This window comes from Choloepus didactylus, chromosome 16, assembly GCF_015220235.1.
Source record: "Choloepus didactylus isolate mChoDid1 chromosome 16, mChoDid1.pri, whole genome shotgun sequence".
Taxonomy (NCBI): Eukaryota; Metazoa; Chordata; class Mammalia; order Pilosa; family Megalonychidae; genus Choloepus; species Choloepus didactylus.
Window position 1 is genome coordinate 4922881 of NC_051322.1, and position 18707 is coordinate 4941587.

General features: G+C 46.9%; 1 long non-coding RNA gene across 1 annotated transcript; it reads right to left on the reverse strand.

Annotated features, from left to right (window-relative positions):
- Window positions 1–1454: 1454 nt before the first annotated feature.
- LOC119511715 lies at window positions 1455–18346 on the reverse strand. The gene is made up of 4 exons (XR_005212234.1): window positions 18156–18346; window positions 14628–14819; window positions 3285–3397; window positions 1455–2579 (listed from the first exon to the last, which is right to left on the reverse strand). It is a non-coding gene; the product is annotated as an uncharacterized LOC119511715 (long non-coding RNA).
- Between the last annotated feature and the right edge of the window lie 361 nt (window positions 18347–18707).

An 18707-nucleotide genomic window follows, 5' to 3' on the forward strand; every position in this document is an offset into this window, starting at 1 on the left:
TGAGAAGTTTTGTCCAGGACAGAATAAAATACCTCATTTACTGTAGAAACTGAGAGCAGGAACAGAGCTACATTGTTCATTGCAGTATTTTGAGCTAGTCCTAAAATCCTATTATTTCTACATGCTGTATGGTTTTCCATTAGCAAAGTCCTATGCAACCTCTTAAGACACAGTGCACAGGAAAATGCAAGGCTTGAAATGAGAAAGCACATGCCCACTCTTGTCCCACCTCTGACCCTAAGCAACCTTGGGCAAGTCACTGAACCTATCCTGGTGCATGAGTGTACAACAACCAACCTGTCGGGCAAGAAAAGTGGAACTTCTGGGCTATTTTTTTCCTTCAATCTTTTTATTTTGAAATTATGTCAAACTTACTGGACAGTCACAAAAACAGTAAAAACCCCATACAGAGAATACCAACATATCTCCCCACCCTCACCCCAGACATCCAGATACACCAATTTTAACATTTTCCCATATTTGCTGTATCACTCTATCTATCCATCTATCTACCTATTTATCCAAAAGTTATTTGTCATTTATCTTATCTAATTTCTGAACATTTGACAGCAGGTTGTACACATCCAACTCTTTGAAAATAAAATACTTGCATGTATGTTTCCAAAGAAGAAGGATATTCACTTACATGCAGTTATCAGGTTCGATAAATTTAACATTGATGTAAAGCTTATATTCTATTTTCCAATTTTTCTGATGTCCCAATAATGCCTCTTTGAGCCTTTTCTCCTCCATTCTCAGATCCCATCTAGGATCACATATTGCATTTCACTATCATTGTCTCTTTAGTTGCTCTTTATTGTTAATTGTGGAAACATATATACAGCATAAACCTTCCCATCCCAAACCCTCCCAAGTATACATTCCAGTGGGATCAATCACATTTGCAATGCTGCAGTGCCCTCACCACCATCCAGTACTAGAATTTTCCCTATACCACAAATAGAAAAACCTCCTTCAATTTTGTATTAACTCCTCATTGCCCCTGCCTCCCACCCCTGATAGCCTGTACTCTACTTTCTGGCACTGTAAGCTTACATATTCTCTGATGTTTTCTTTGTGGCTACCATGGGGCTTAAATTTAATATTCTAAATCTATAATAACCTCATTTGGTTTGATACCAAGTTAATTTCAATAGTATACAAAACTCTTCCTACACCCCTCCATCCCCCACCTATATGTCGTTCTTTTACAAATTGCCTAATTTTTTACACCATAAGTCCAAAGCCATTGATTTGTCTTTACATTTTTATGAATTTGCTTTTGATCATGTAGGAAGGAAAACAAGTAGAGTTATAAACCAAAAATATGAATGTTCTGCTGTTTCTATTCTCCATGTCGTTGTCTTTATCAGAGATCTTTATTCACGTGGCTTTGGTCAATTGCCTAGTGTCCTTTCAACCTGCAGAATGCCCTTTGTCATTTTTTGTGGGGCTGGTCTTGTGGTATGAACTCCCTCAGCTTTTTTTTTTTTTTTTTTAATCTGGGAATACGCTCTTTCAGGGCTTCTCCATACAGTGAGTTTGGAGAGCAGCTCCAGGTCAAAGTTTAGGGGCTTCCCTGACAACTTTCTGCACGTGCCTCTTGTTTCGAGCATGCTGGTGTGGCCCTAGGGGCTCCCCTGTTTACACAGTGCCGAATGCCCCTCTTCCCCAGGAAGCAGCTCCCTCACAGTCTGGGCACTGCTCTGCGGTGTGTGCTCCAGCCAGCAAGCCCCTGCCCCCGGCAGCAGGACGTGTCTGCACCTCCACGGCCTTCTGCAGGAGGCTCGGCGAGCTGCCTGCTACAGGCCGGGCAGGTTCCGGGACAGAAGGTCCCTTGGGCCACCGCCAGACAGATTGGGCTGGACGTACAAGCTCCCAGACTGAGAATGAGGGGAACTCTTACCTCCAGAGCTGGGACCAGGGTCTCACACAGGTGCCGAGGCAGCGAGAGGCTGGGGAGGAGCCAGGCAGGGCGCCACAGGTTCTCCTACCGCTTTCAAGTAGACATTTTTTTGATTCAGTGCTTACCCTGTTACTGCAGTCCTTTAACTGTTTTCTGGAGCTTTGAGAAAGATGTTTCTGCCAGTTCTTGCTGGTTGTTCAAAGTTTCTGGGGCAGGACACCGTCTTGGTGGGGCAGAGGGATATGTCTGGCTTTTTCCTTAAAAGCAAGTTTTCTTAAGCACAAAGGAGTAGACTGGGAAGAAATTTATTACTGGGGCTTCCTTGAGTCACATGGGAGTCCCCACTAGTGTTCAGTTTCCTGTTGGCCCTTGAGAGGGTCACTGACACAGCTGAGGCGTTCCTACAGCAATCTGAGCTTTGCCACTTCTGGACACGCCAGGGACCCAGGACTCTCCATGAAGCTGGAGGAACCCAGTGTCCGGAGCTAACCACCCCACGCTGCAGTCTCGCCTCCTTCCTGGAGTGACACCAGGAGCCCGGGAGAGGGCCTGCCCCAGCCACGGCTGGCCCGCAGCAGTCTCCACCTCTTCCTCATATGACGACGATCTTTCTGCTCTTCTCCTGCTTCCTTCAAAGGCTGTGCCTCTCTCCTCTTTCCCTGGAATGTCAAGTCTCCAGAAAAGGCAGGAAGGGGGGATCAAAAGGAAACAGGAATGAGAATGGAGAAGGGGAGTTCGGGGAGCAAAGCACATACCCTGCTGTGCCATGCCAACCCCACAGGACGTTACGGCGCCTAATCTCACTAACAGAGGAGTCGGAAGGAACAATTACATGAGGTAATGGAGAAGAACCTTGTACACTGTAAAGTGCTATCCAGATTCGTTCTAGAGCACCCAGTAACGTTGTCCTGAACTTTTATCTTAGTAGTCACAGGAGTTTGCGTCCTGAAGGGTCACTCTTGTTTTGTTTGGGTTTTCTTTTCTGAGCCAGAACAAGCCCCTGAGACCCCAAATGCACATCCTCAAAGATGAATGTTCTCTGCCGACTCCCGTCCACGCCTGCACTGAATGCTACTCATGCATTATTGCGTTTGAACCAACTCTCACACTGTCCCGCACAAACAGCTATGTCTAGTAAATCTTGTTTATGACTCCTGCCACTGTGCAGTGTTGATAGTTAAGCAGTAATCTCTGTGGGCCCTTGCGGCTTCTATGCTACAGGGGACGCCAGGGCTTGGGCGTGTTCAGAGCACGCGAGGCAGCAGGAGGTCGGAAGGAAGGTGTCGAGAAGCGGGAGCCCAGGCTAACACCAGGGCCTCTGAGCGCAGGGGAAACGTGGAGCTGCACCTGCCCGTCACCTCCCTGGGGTTTCTCCTACCTCTGCACACACTCAGTGCCAGGCCGTCTCCAACAGTCCCTGGTGGGTCACCATATGTTCACTCAGCCGTTTTGATATTGTGGATATTATGCATTCACATCCATTTCATAACCCTGAAAACAAAATCACCAAAAATTCAGCTTTTTAAAATATCTAAGTAATATCTGCTTAGTCTCCCTCACCCCTTCCCTGAAGCTTCCCCACCATTGCTGATTGTCATCCCATCCCTGACTCTTGTTTTTATAACTGAACCTCATCTTGTCTCTTCCTCTAACTCAATGCCAGAAATCACTCCATTCCTGTGATAACTGGAAGTCATGAAAGGCCTCCCAAACTTTCCTCTCCCACTACTCAGAGCCCCACTGGTTGAGTCTTTAGCGCATTCTGTGCAGTCTAAGTCTGCCGAGGAGTGTTAGGATGACAATATGCCAGAATGTGTCTTTTGGGTGACCCTGAAGAGCTGATCCAAGGACCCCCAGGACCACACACCCAGGCTGTACGTGGGAGCTGCAAAGGGCCCCTCTGGTCGACATCATCACTCAGAGGTCTAGCAGCTTCTCAAGCACAATATGTCCAACACAGAAATCCAATATTCTCTTGCCAAACCAGGACCCATCTCTGATACTGGAAATTCCATCCTTCCCATTGCTCAGGGCAAACACTGTCAAGTTATCCTTCAATTCTCTTTTGGCTCTATTTCATATCCAATTTTGCGGGTGTCTGAGCTTGTACCTCGGCTTGCCAGGCCTGGGCCAGGGGACCTGATCACCCCCTGGGGAGGGTAGTAGGTACGGGCGTGAGTGCCCTCTGCAGCCCCCCCGAGCCTGGGGAGCGAGGTCAAGGCAGCTCCCTTTTCCTCACCCAAAATGCCACTGGCAGGGGAGGCTTGCCGGAGGAAACCGCCTTTCTCCTAACTGCCCTTTCCCCACTTCCTTATCTTACCCGCACACTCCCTGGTGCCAAGGCCACTCCTGCCACCGCCAGCGCGCATGCACCGTGGCCAGAACAACCCCCGCCCCGCTGCAACGGCTCCTGCGTTCTCTCAGAACCAATCCTAGCCCCTATCCCTTCAGTATTGCCATTTAAGGCTGCTTCACCTCCTTTCCAGCCCTGCCCTTCTTACCAGCCTATATAACCTGTAATCACCCCTGAATAAATCTCTTTGGCGCATACTCCTACTGGATGAAGAGTGTCTTGTCCCTATCGCCGCCCTCCATACCTTGCACGCCTCCCGCCGAGGACCCCGGCCACGTCCTCCGCCTCGCCCTCGCCTCCGGGAAAGAGCCCCCGCCGCCGGTACCCTTTAAGCAGCCCCGAGAGCTGAGGGCTTAACTACCGGCCGCCTCTCCCCCTAGAAGCAGTAACCGCGACCGCACAATTTGTTATTGCATTCTGTGAAGTCTACCTTCAAAATATACTGTGACTCTCCACATCGGCAATCTCCATTTTAGTCCAAGCCATCGTGTCCCCGCATCTGCGTTATGGTGGGGGTCCCCTGCTGGTCTCCCTGCTTCCACCCTGAACTCTTAGAATCTTTTCTCAATACAGAAGTCAAAGTGATCCCATTAAAATGTCTCATGTCTTTCCCATACCCTCCACTCTTGCCCTTCCATTCAGAATAAAAGCTCAAGTTCCTATAATTACTTCTAAGTCTCTACACAATTTGGTCCCCATTACCCATCCTCTGTCTCTGCAAGAAAGAAAATGCACAAGAGTGGGGATTTTAATCTGTGCCTAGAATAGTATCTAATGTATAACAGTGTTCAATAAATAGGTGTTGAAAAACTGAATGAAGGAGTCGGGTTGGCAGCCTAGGTCAACGGCAGGCAAGGGGATTCTGGAATATTTGTGAGGAGTAACAGGAGGGCTAAAGATTATACTGATTCCTCTCTACGTGTGATCCTGCACCCTGTATAGACTTCCAGCTCATAAATCAAGTTATTAGACTTATTTGATGGCATTTCAGTATCACTCTACAAGTACATGGCACTTACTGTTTGTCAAAGGCATAATGAACAAACGAGGCTGTTTTGGACTACAGGTTGCAAAGCATTTCAATATATATCATCATTTAATCACTAGGACAAAATTTAAGGCATGTTGTCATTCCCATACTGCAGATGAGTAAGGAGAGGCTAAGGGAAGTGCAGGGCTAGCTTACAATAACTGACAGCGTCAGGGGCAGAACCAGAATCCATAGTGCTTTCTACTGCTCTACAACCTATTTCAAAGTTCAGTATTCTTCCTTGCCAAAAGGATACAGAATCATGTCAAAATTTCTAACTCAGCATAGAGCAAGGGAAGTGTGTGAGGTATGTAAATCATGAAAAAAGTTCACATTTCCCCCAAATCTTGCTCTGACAACAACTACATAAGTAAATATGATATGCTTAATGGAATTTAAAATGTGCTTCTCAAATTTCAATACCAAGTCCAAGAGAGTACAGATTATATACACACATGAATATTTGTAGCATTTTTACTCCCCCATATTTCCAAGTATGATTTTTATTGTTTGTTATGTATTAAACTTTTGAATACCCAAGTGGTTTGTAAAAGCTTTTATTAAAAATCTCAATTTTTGGATGGATAGTCAAATTGAATCTGAACCCTGAACAGCTGAGCCATAAGATGAGTTATTTTCACACAGTCTCATTGAATACACAGGAAGTTCTATTTTGTAGAAGGCAATTTTAGTGAAATGCTCAGGAACCACCATTCTTTAATTATCTTGACATTGTCCTGCCAAAAGGAAAATGATTAGGAAAGTCAGAAAAAGAGAAAGAAGGAAAATGGTTGGAAGGAAAATTGCACAGGAAAAGACACTGCCTCTAATTCTTTTTGGAAATAGTCTAGGTATGAATAATAAATGAATGAATGACCAAGAAAAAGAGAATAAAAGAAAAGAGTACTGTGGGACAAAGCAGGGAAGGGAGGGAGGGAGGGAAAAGGCAAAACAGAAGAGGCCACAAAAAGGAATTTATATTTATCAGTTTCCTATTGTTGAGCTGAAAAGAAAATGAGAACCATGCAAACTCCTTGCATTTCCCCTATACCCTTGGGATCATGTTCTAGGAAACCAAAGCTTGCAAGAGAGGAAAGAAGGAAGAGGAAAGGGGCGGGAAGGGAGGAAGAAAAGAAAGGAGGAGGGGAGGGAGGGAGAGAAATACTCATTGATTTGGGGACTGCAACCATTTTACCTGCTTTTTACCCTATAGAAAGATGGGGCACTTTGAGTTGAAGTTAGTATTTTAGGAACCCCATCTACAAGGTCCAACATTTTGGATTTGGGGCTGAAATTTAGAAAGCTATCTGACCACAGCACATTGCTTTGTCAAATTAAAAAAAACATTGAGCAGTTAAACCTCTACGTGGCCATGTTTTATGGTCTGTAAAGTCTGGCTCTCTAGAAGGATTGTCCCTGATTCTTCTCTTAACTGTCACCTTCTCAGGCCTTCCTTCATCACCCCATCTAGATACCCAGGCAAATGTCTATGCAGGTGTAGGTCCCCCCTTCATTAGTGTCGACTGTATCATTTGAATTTTCCTGCCCAAGCACCATAATTCCAAAGTATTTTGTACATGGAGTGTGTCTTTATTTTTAGCATATATCTCATGTTAGACTGTAAGAGCCAAGAGAGTGGGAATTGCCTTGTTCTCATTTATGGTTGTTTCTTGAGCATCTAGCACAATGACTGGCACATACACGCCATTACTCAAACACTGGTTCAGTGAATTTTGACCTGCATTGAGGATTATTGGTAATATGAATGAAATAATACCTAAAATTAAAGGAACTCTGATCTTTTTTAAATTTTTTGCTTCTCTCTTTTTTAATTCACTCATCACACAAAATGAAAAGAAGAATGGGCTGTATCTCAACTTTTGAACCCTATGCCCACCTCAGAAGATACTTAACATATGTTAGAGAAAAGAAGAAGGGAAGGAAAGAAAGAAAAAAAGGAAATATAAGAGGAAGGGGAGAAGAGAAAGGGAAGAAAGGTTTAAGATAATTGGACAAGGAGATGTAAACAAGGGAAAGTGGAGAGAGTAGCCTGGAAAAAACCAAAGCAAAACTAACAGCAAATAAAACATCCTTGAGCCAATATAGCAACGAGGTGACCCCCTCACCCGTACCCCACTCCAAACATGGAAATACCAGATGAAAAATAGCAGAAGCTGGAACAAGACTCTCCAAATCTCAGACCCAAAGAGGAGATTTGAAACAGGGTGGGAAACCAGAGTTAAGGCACAAAGGTCCATGGGGCATCGGAGCCCCCGGAACAACTTGAAGCTGGAATTTCAATAGCCGGAGAAGATGTCCAAGCTAGCAGCCCCATGTGCAGGGGAAACCTGGAACAGGCCCCTGCTGAAAGAGCTACTCTGTCCTTCTCACGCTGGTATTGTGGAAACTCCCGCACCAGCCGCAGGACACCGCACGAGGGCCAACGGAGGTAAAAGAATCACTGGTGAGAAATCAGAGCCACAAACTTCTGTTATGCTAGGGGAGGCAGCCAGACTTATGTGGTGGGGAAAGGGGGAACAGGTCAGATCATCAAGGTAAAAATTTATCTGAAATCAGTGACCTCTGTAGGGTTCTGGAAGAAGCAAACCCAAATCCACAGCACTGAGATGATTCTACAACCTGGGACACACGAAACTCTCATGGGAAACAATGCTGGAGATGAGCTCTTGGTCAGAAATGACACATCAGAGTGAGAACAACAAATGGGGGGAGTTCCACCCCAGGAATGACTGATAATCAACTTGGGTTTAAAATTCTCAATAAAATAAAGGAAGGAATAGAAGCCACACATTTAAAACCCAGCATTAGGATAAATGAAACAAATAGAAAAGTACAAAGACAAAACAGTCATTGAAATTAAAAAGGAAAACAAAGCACATGAAAACTCAAGAAGATACCTTAAAAACTACTGGGGAGAAAAAACAGAGTCCCATGAAAGAACAAATCAAATTTACAAAAGAATTATCAGCTACACTATATCCCAGAAGGGACTGGAATAATAATTTTAAAGTACTAGTAAAAAAAAAAAAATCTGTCAGTCTAGCATTGTTTGCCCAACTCTAAGGGGAGCTGTCTCACAAGCAGGGTAAGTAAGGGTCAAAATTGCCACTTTCCACCCATATAAAGGCCAAGAGGTTCCTCTGATCACTGACTCAGTGTAAGAACTACCAAAGGACGAACTTCAGACAACACAAAATTGAATCCAACAGAATGCAGCAGTACTCACAGGACAAAAGCACACAAACACATTAAAAAAGAAATTGACAAGTCTAGATAAGTATTAACCATAGAAAATAATATCTAATCCAACAAGTTAAAATCAAGACAAAACTAAACACAGGAAATGAAAATGGGAAAGACAAAAAGTGGCAGTTTAGAATTAAAGCTTTCTAAGTTTCCTTGACTTGTTCAGAAATGGAGAAGAGAAATAATTAACTTTAAACTCTGATAATTCAATTTCATTTCTAATGTTTTATTGCTTAATATAGATCTAGGGCAAATATGACAACATTTTAGCATTTGTTAGTTCTTAGTATATTGTATTATGGGTGTTTATTATATTGGGCATTTATTATATTGCCTCTGTATTTCTCTCTATTTTGAATTTCTTATAATTAAAAAAATCCCTTTGCACATTAACTGAAAGGCAAATTAACTCTTTTAGACAACTACTTCACACCTTTCCCTCTCTCCACAAACTTTCAACACCTCCTCCCCCATCCTCACGCTCAGTGATGACCTTGTTCCTTACTCCACAGAGAAAACTGAAGCAATCAGAAGAGAAGTTCCACTGACTGCCACATCCAGTCGCCCCCTCCTCCAGCCCCCCCAGAATCTGCGTCTGTGGACTTTGCAGAGGCAGCCTCCATCCCCCCACCCACACCCGGGCCCCCTATTTGGGCGCTGACTTCTGCTCCTTGCCTTCCTGGGCCAGCGCTCCAGCAACCATCCCCTCGTTCCACGCACCACTCCCAAAACATAAAAAAACATGCTGCTACTTCTCCCATTAAAAACTGAAACAAAAGCAAAAATCTGCCTCTTGCCCACATCCATGCACCTGCTATGGCTCCGTTCCCCTCTGCCTCTCGCAGCGAAACTCCTTGTCTCTACTCGCCATCCTGGCCCCTCCTCTGGTGCTCTGTGAAGACATTTAAGTCAGCCTGTCCACCCCTCCCCTGAGCTGCCCTCTCTGGGTGGGGAGGGGGCATGATGTCCTCGGCCCTCTTCATACCGTCCCCATGCCCCGACAGGCTTTCTAGGCTCGGCTTCCAGGATGCCAAGCTCTCCCCCTCGATGCCCTTCACCACTTCCCCCCTCTTCAGTTTGTGGCATTGGTGTCCCAAAGCTTCTCTCTCAATCCAGCCCCATGACTCCCAGTGTCATCTTTCAATGCAGCACCCATGGAGAATGCCAACCTGAGCTCGAGAATAATATCTACAGCTGACTTCTTGATGTCTGCACGTGGATGTCTCCTAGAGATTTCAAGTGTAGCAGGTCCAAATGGAAATTCCGATCATCCCAATTCAGATATGCTCCTCCACAAGTCCTCTTCTCATTGGATGGGAATCCTACCTACCAGTTCCTCAAGTCAAAGATTTCTGTATTCGTCTTTGACCTCTCACATTCCATATCCAATCTCTAAAGAAAGTTTGAGTATCTATCTACCTATCTATCATCCATCTACCTAGTCTGTATATTCATATATATATACACATACACATACATACACATATCCAACCCCTTCTCACCTCCTTCACTATCAACACCTCCATTCAAGGCACAGTGTTTTTAAATTGTTATTGAGTATTCCATTGTGTCCCTTTACTGTAACTTATGTAACACGACCACCTTCTCCTAGGTTTTCACTACCATAGACACCACTGCAGTGGTGAGCCTCATACAAACATCTTTCTGCACTGAAGCAAGTATTTCATCCAAGTAAAATCCTAGAACTGGGCTGCAGATTCAAAGTTATGCCCACATGACATTTCGTTTTATCTCACTCAATTGCCTTTTAGAAAGGTTGTGTGAACTGGTACGTTTTAAATGATCGGTAATTCACAGCTAAGATGAACACTCCTGCCTTCTGATATGGATCTTCACTTCTCAGAAAAATCAGGCCATTTGTTTCTTGCGGGATACTGATTACGTGCTTCAACTTGGCGGGCCTGGGCCAGGGGACCGGATCCGCCCCTGGGGAGGGTGGTGGGCACGGGCGACAGCGCCCTCCACAGCCCCCCAGGCCTGAGAAAGTGAGGCCGGAGGCAGGCCCCATTTCCTCACCCAAAATACCACCGTTAGGGGAGGCTTGCCGGAGGGAACCGCCTTTTCCCCACCCCCTTATCTTGCCCGCACACCCCCCGTTGCCAGAGCAACTCCCGCCACCACCAGTGCACATACACTGTTGCCAGACACCGTTGCCAGAGCAACTCCCGCCCCTTTTCAAACAACCTCCGCGCCCTCTTAGAACCAATCCTAACCTCCGCGCCCTCTCAGAACCAATCCTAGCCTTTATCCCCTCAGCATTGGCTTGTAACAACCCCCGCCCTCTATGCCAGCCTATATAACCTGTGCTCACCCCTAATAAACGCTCTTGGCTTTACCCCCCTGAATAAAGCCCCTTTTGTCCTTTTGTTCTACCCCTACTGGAGGAAGAGTGTCTTGTCTTTCCCTTCTCGCCGCCCTCCACACCTTGCACGCCACCGCCGGGGACCTGGCCAAGTCCCCCGCCTCGCCCTCGCCTCCGGGAAAGAGCCCCCGCCGCCGGTACCCTCCGAGCAACGCCGAGAGCCGAGGGTTCAGCAACCGGCCGCCCCCCCCCCCCCCCGAAGCAATAGACGCGACCACAGTTTCTTAGATTTACTATTGAGCTAATATATTTATTACGAGCCCACCAGGCACCAACCACCATTACAGGGCCATGAAAACAATGGTGAACTGAAAACACAGGTTCCTGCCCTCATAGAGCTTAAATTTTAGTTGGGAAGGCAGACAATAAATTAAAAACATAATAAAAAATAAATTATATGGTCTATTACGTTCACAATGGAAACCCAGCAGTGGAGAAAGGGGAGCAGAAGTGCAGAGAGGTGAAGGTTGTAATTTTAAATAGGAAAATCGGGATAGTTCTCATTGAGAAGTTGATAATTTAACAAAGACTTGAAGGAGGAGCCCAGGTAGTTGTGTAGTTATCTGGGGAAGGAACATTCCAGAAAGGAGAAAGTCTGTAGGGTGGGACCATATGTAGCACAATTGAGGTGGGTATGTGGCTCGTTGGAAGAGGTGACAGTAGGAGCCCCCCGTGGTCCAGGCTTGTAGGCTCTGGGAGCCACAGGAAGGACGGGGGGAGGTGGGACACCCCTGCAGGACTCGAGTGGAGAGGTGGCCTGATCTGATTCACGTTTTAAAATAGTGCAGAGAATGCAGTCACCAGGCAAGGCAGAAGCCAAGAGAACTTAGGGGACAATGCAGACCCTTACCTCCCCTGGAGCCCACACCAATCTCGACCTCACCTCCCACATATATTTCATACATATTTCATATATTTCATAACATATTCTTGCTGGCACACCAACAGCCTCCGTGTCACCAAACGCAAAGGACAGTGTTCACTTTGCCTTTGCTTCCCTTGACCTCCCGGTGATGTGTGTGGATGCACGGGGCAGTCTGCTCCTCCAGCTTCTGGGACACCATCCTCACTTGACCCCTTGCCTCTCCTCCTCTCCTTCGCAGTCTCCTTCTCAGGCCTATCCTTCTCTATGCAGTGGACAAATGCTGGACTTTTTCCAGGGTCAGTCTTCAGACATCCCTTCTTTCCCAGTGGTCAGCCAAGCCCAAGTCCTGGTTGTAGACCGATGGATCCCACGTCCCACTCCAGCCCTGGCGAGGCCTCTGTGCTCCAGCCCAAAAACCCTCCTGATTCCATGGCCCCCACAGGGACACCCTAGTGGGACGTCAGCCGTGCCCCAAAGTGCACTCGTGGTCTTCTCCCCACAGCCGAGCCTCTTCCAGTCTCTCTGTCGTAGCACGTAGCACCGCCAGCCACCCCACAGTCTCAACTAGACTGTGCTCCCCAGTGCCTCCGCGTCACCCCCTGCATACAATACTCCACCAAGTCTATCGGTTTCCCTCCTAAATATCTTGAATCTCTTCACTGCTTTTCTACCCCACATTCCAAACCCCAGCTGCTGTCAGTCCATCTCCCACATCCAGTGAGGCCTCCACCATCTGCTCTCTGCGCTGCAGCCACAGGACATTTCTGTGTGCATTTTGGTCCTATCCTCTCCCTTAACCCCATCCTACACTCCAAACTTTATTCTGATAGCTTCTAATTGCTTTCAGATTAAAGGTCAAAATCTGTTAAGGGCCCACATGGGTCTGCATCTCCGGCCTCATTGTACACCCTTCCTCTTCTTTATTTTACTCTTTTTGCTCCAGCCTCACCATTTTTTCCACAGATCCCATTCTTGGCAAGCTCCAGTCTCAGGCCATAGGACCTCAAACATTTTCCCACTCCCTTAAATGCTCCTGCCCTCCCCCCTTTCACCCAGGAAACTTCTCCTCAACCTTCAGACCCCAAGTTTAGCTACGCCTTTTTTTTTCAAGTTGCCCTGGAATCTCTCCCTTCCCTTCACACCTTTACTCAGAATGATCAACGACACTTGCATAGCAGTGTTTATCTGATCAGTGTCCAGCTCCCCCAGAAGACTTTCCTCCACAAGAGAAGGCTGTGCTGTAGTTTCTTTTGCTCCCCTCTGTGTTCCCTGTGCCTAGCACATAGCAGGTGATCAGCCAGCATTTGTTCAGTACATAAATGCGTTTCTGCTAATTGATTTATAGATAGACAGACAGATACATAGATGGTGCTTGACAGAGGGAGAACATGATACATAGAGAGAGATGTGCCCTAAGGGGCAGCCACCAAAGTGTTAAGAGGAGCTGGTTAGATTTAGGATTCTTTTAAGCTTATTTTACGTTCTACATTGTATTGTTTGAGAGTTTTATAGCGAACAGGTTATCATTTTTATGAAGATGATACGATGATTTTCAAAATATAATAAACCAATTGACTGGCATCTTTTCATGTGAAATAAGTAGAAATCTATGACAGCATTAGGGAAGTAGATAAGTAAGGGAGAATATGTACTTTAATCTAAATCTAACTAATGAAACTCTGCTAAAATGTACTGCTCTGTCTCAGACCTTATCTATGGGCGTACTAACTCCATTCCAGAGCTGGCCAAAGGAAGAAAAAGAATATAACATTGAAGAAAATTATGAATTATGTACACCCGATATTAAGAAAGACCATAACTTCTTCCTTCCCTTGCTATCCCCAGTTGCCATTGTTGGAAAATTCTCACCAGATCCCTCCTCTCTTCCCTTTTATAGCTGTGGCATGGGTACAGCTCCAGATTCCTCCCATCTCCCATACCTCCCGCATTTCCCTCATAGGTCCCATTTCCTCAAACCCATCCCTATGCGTGCACACACACACAGACATGCAAACACATACGGACATGCATACAGAGACACAGACATGCACGCACATGGACACATACACAGACATGGACACAGACATGCACATGCACATGGACATGCACACACAAATAGACATGCATACACAGACATGCACACACACATGGACAGACATACACACACAACATGCACAAACACATGGACATGCATACACAGACATGCATGTATATACACACAGATGTGCACACACAGATGCACACACGGACACACGCATGGACATGTACACATACACATGGTTATGCATACACAGACATGAACACACATACATGCATACATAACAGATATGCACACACAGACATGCACACATGGACACATACAGAGACACATGTATGGACATGCATACACAGACACAGACATACACACATGGACATGCACATGCACATGGACATGCACACACAAATGGACATGCGCACACACAGACATGCATACACACAACACGCACACACGGACATGCACACACGGATGTGCATATAGACACACACAGATATGCACACAGGCATGCATGCACAGACCCACACATGGACATGCACGCACACACAGACACACACACACAGACATACATGCAGATATGCACACACACGGACATGCAGACACAGACATGCACACATGGACATGCATATATGCACACACAGATATGCACACACAGATGCACACATGGACAGATGCACAAATGCGGACATGCGCACAGAGACACACACACACAGATATGCACACACATGGATGTGCACACATACATGGACATGCACACACTCCTCCAGAATCCCCATCCTTTTACTCACCCAGTGCCCAGGTTGTTTAGCCAGCGCAGGTCTCCCCTTTGAAGTGCTCTCAGCTGGCAGAGCCTATCTCATCGCCTTCTCCTCTCCCGCTCACCCCTGGCTGGGCCGATCTTCCACTGAAAAACTGGACCCTGCCAGGCCTTCACTCTCCCAGATGCCCTTGCAGTGAGAGCATGGCCTGAACTCTTAACCCTGGCAATGGAGACCAAAAGAAAAGCCTGTGGGAGCTGCTGGAGATATTTTTGTTTTTCTTTACTATGGAAAAGAAATGCACAGAGCAAAGTGCCCCTTCCCTTTTTTCAGTGAGCTGCATGAGGGCCTGGTGCTTATAGTGCAATAGTCATTTTGTGGCTGGAAGCTGACAAAACCTAAAGACCAAAGCAAAATGGTGGATGGCTGAGCAAGGGAAAGAAGGAGAGACCCCAGGCTCTCGGGAACACTGATGACCCATCAAGCCTGTCTCTGCAGACTTCCTATAAGTTAAATCATATATTCCCATTAGTTTGGTGTACTGTTCCTTGTAGTGAAAGCTTCATTTGTGATATTCCAGACTCCCCAGAATTCACCACACTTCACACTTCTATCAGCACATCACATTCGATTGCAATTATATACCTTCCCTACAAATCTAGGGGCTACTATAGGGCAGGGACCAGGTGTTATTATTTATGTGAACCACCTCGGTGCTTAGCAGAGTGCCTGCAACACAGTAGTGGTTCAATAAATGTTTGACAAGTGAGATGTACAAATGCATCTACATGCGAGCAGAAACAAATGTGGGTGGGTATTACGAGGTCCTGGATCCACAAAGCAGCCACCTTATTAAAGATGTGTCTTTTCCTGTAAGCTTGAAGCAGGAGAAAGGAGAAGAGAAGGAAACTGATCGGAGGCAACAGGTGGTGGTAGTGGATAAAGAGGCTGGTGGGCCAAATACAGATGCAGCCGCACTGGCTGATACGTTGCTCGAAAAGGAGGCAGGAGCCGCGACCAGTGAGGGGCTGAGCCTAGGATAGGCTGGCTCATCCAAACTAAGCTTAACATGAAAGACCTCTAATCTGTGGGCTTTTAAAATGTGGGTTGGGATGTGGGAACTAGTAGTTATAAGCATCAGTGCACTGATGGAGAAAGTGAAAGTCCTAGGAAAACACACTCACAGGAAAGAAGCTGGAGAGTCAAATACTCTAGCTAGACTCAAGTTTCTCCAAGGAAACTGGCCAGGAAGGCTGCTAGAAAGGTAGACCCATAAATAGTTTGCAGGTAAATACTTAAGGAGATGTCCTGTGAGGGTAGAGGGGAGGGACAAGTGTGTGTTCACACTGCCAAAAGACACAGACACTGGGCCTGGGGACACCAGGCTATTTTCAGTTGCCATTTGACAATGGGCTAGGAGGGGACAAAAAGGACCCAGCTGGCACCAAGGGTGCTCAGAAGAAATCCCAAGTGCTGCTAAGCAGGGAGCACTCCCAGTTGGGAGATCCAAGCCTCTGCAACTCCCTCAATTGCCACGCTCTGGACCAATCTGTAGAGACCACTACTTTAGAGTTGGGGTCTCCATTATCACTGCTGGCCATGGAGCAACTGGGAGGAGAACAAACAGACTGTGTTCCAACTGCTACCACCATAGTACCTGGGGAGGGGAGCGCTTACCCGTGGTCACTCATCTTCATCTAGAAACATTCGTCTAGAAAACAAAATGGTGGCTGAACTACACAGAAGTTGAGGGCAGCTTTGCCCACTGTGGCCTCTCCTGGACAGCCCACCACCAAGATTCAGAGAGGAATTGATATGCTGCCCCTCAAGAAGTGACTTCTCTGTGACCGTGGTGGTTTGGAGCTGTATGCACTCCAGAAAAACAGTTCTTCAACTAATCCATCCCTGTGGATGTGAACCCATTGTAAGCAGAAACTTTTGATGAGGTTACTTCAGTTAAGGTATGGCCCAACTCAACCAGGATGGTCCTTACTCCTATTACTGGAGTCCTTTACAAGTGGAATGAAACTCAGACAGAGAAAGCTGCAGGGGAAGCAACAAAAAAGAAGCCAAACATCAATGGAACCCAGATGAGAAGGGAAAGGCCTCCAAGAGCATTGCCATGAGACAGAGAAGCCCAGGACCAAGGACCACTGGCCACCAGCCCCAGAAGGCCAGACTTAGGGAAGAAAGCATCCATCACCCTGATGACGGCTTGATTTGGATTTGTGATGCTTAGGTTCATGTATCAAATTGGCCAAGTGATGGTGCCCAGTTGTGCAGTCAAGCAAGCACTGGCCTAACCATTACTGCAAGAACATTTCATGGCTGGTTAATAAACCAGAAGGCTGCTTTATTAAATCATCAGTCAATTGACTGCATCTGTGGCTGATTACATCTACAATCAGCCAAGGGATTGTCTTCGGCAATAAGAGAATCCAATTAGTTAGACTTAATTCATTCAGTTGAAGACTTTTAAGGAAAAAGGGAGAACTTTCATTTTCTTTCTTCAGCCAGCCAGCCTCTCCTGGGAGTTCATCAAAGACCCTCATCGGAGTTCTCAGTTTGCTGCCTGCCTTATGCAATTTGGACTCGTGCATCCTGCCCTACAGAATTTGGACTTGCGTATCCCCTCAGTTACATGAGACACTTTCATAAAATCTCATATTTACAGATATCTCCTGTTGCTTCTGTTTCCCTAGAGAACCCTGACTAATACGGATTTTTATTAGCCTCAAAACTGTGAGTGAATGGATTCCTATTGTTTAAGCCAAACCAAAGTAAGAGAGCTACACCTAGCATGGGTAGTTCAGGGACAGTGTCCCTTAGGTGTGAGCCAAAACGTCTGATTTATATCTAGTTCACCCAACACTCCCCTTTTAGTAGTTAGAGTTGGGAAAAATTCCCTTAAGGAAACTGTTGTGCTGGAGTGTAGAGCAAACAGCAAAGGACCTTCACCACTATTCTGAGTTAAGTAATCATGAGGTAGAGATCACTTTTTAACCATACGCATTTAAATCTCTGTTCCATGTCTCACCATCAATCCAAGTAGTTAAGGTAGGAAATTCATGGTTTGTGGGTTGCTGGTTGTAGGGATTGTTATTTTTTCCTCCATAAAATATAGCATGCAAGGGTTATAAACACACAATACAGATTATCAGACTATAAAAAGGCACAACAATACGATATGATTCATTGCTGGCATGGGTACAATATTTTGTTGGAAGATTAAAGACCGTGCAACTTAAATAACTTTCACTGTGATGCTTTCAACAGATCTGCTAACAGGGAGGACAAGCTGATTCCACCTAGCAGTGCGACACCCGGACAAGCGCCCCGGACGCCCGTGCCTCTCTCGGGGCTCGCCAAGGGGGTTCCACTTTGGTGACGGTTTCCCACCGGGGCCAGGCGTCAGCGGGGACACACGCTTCCCCCGGGATGTGCCGCCGTCTGCAAACCCAGGAGTGTCCTCAGGCGGCTGCCGCTGAGGGTGGGGGTGGGCTCCCTTGGGCGCGGTCCAGGAGCTAATTTGTGGTAATCCGGTCACAGAATAAATACCTTCTGTCTTTACGCAGCGCCTTGAGTTTCCCAGGGAGCAATACGCAGCCCCGACCACAGGGGTCGTGCGGGACCTGGGCAGGGGCGCCCCAGGGGCTTTCCGCACTGCCCACCGCACCCCCGCTCCCCAAGGAGCGCCCCAGGCAGGGCCAGTGGGGAGCCGGCCTCCGTCCTCCCCGACTCCGCACAAAGGCGCCCGCGGCCGCTGTGCCTGCGTCGGGGCCCGGGATTGGCTGAGCCAGGGCGCAGGGCGAAGGCGCACTCCCCAAGATTTGTTGGCAGCCTCCTGCTCTTTGTTCTTCAGAATGTGAAAACAGTGTAAATAGCAGCATCTGCAATTGCTCCTGCTGCTCTGACCGCCAGCCAAATCCTTTTCTCCCTCCCTCTCCCTGCAGAGCCGTCCGCAGGCGTGGCCGGGCAGGCCGGGCAGCCTGGGGACCCCAGGGAGCTGCTGCCAGATGGGGACACTCGGAGAGGGCTGGGGGGTCCTGCTGCCCCCCACCCGGTGAAATCCAAACCCCCGTGACCGCCTCATGGATGCTGGGGGTAATT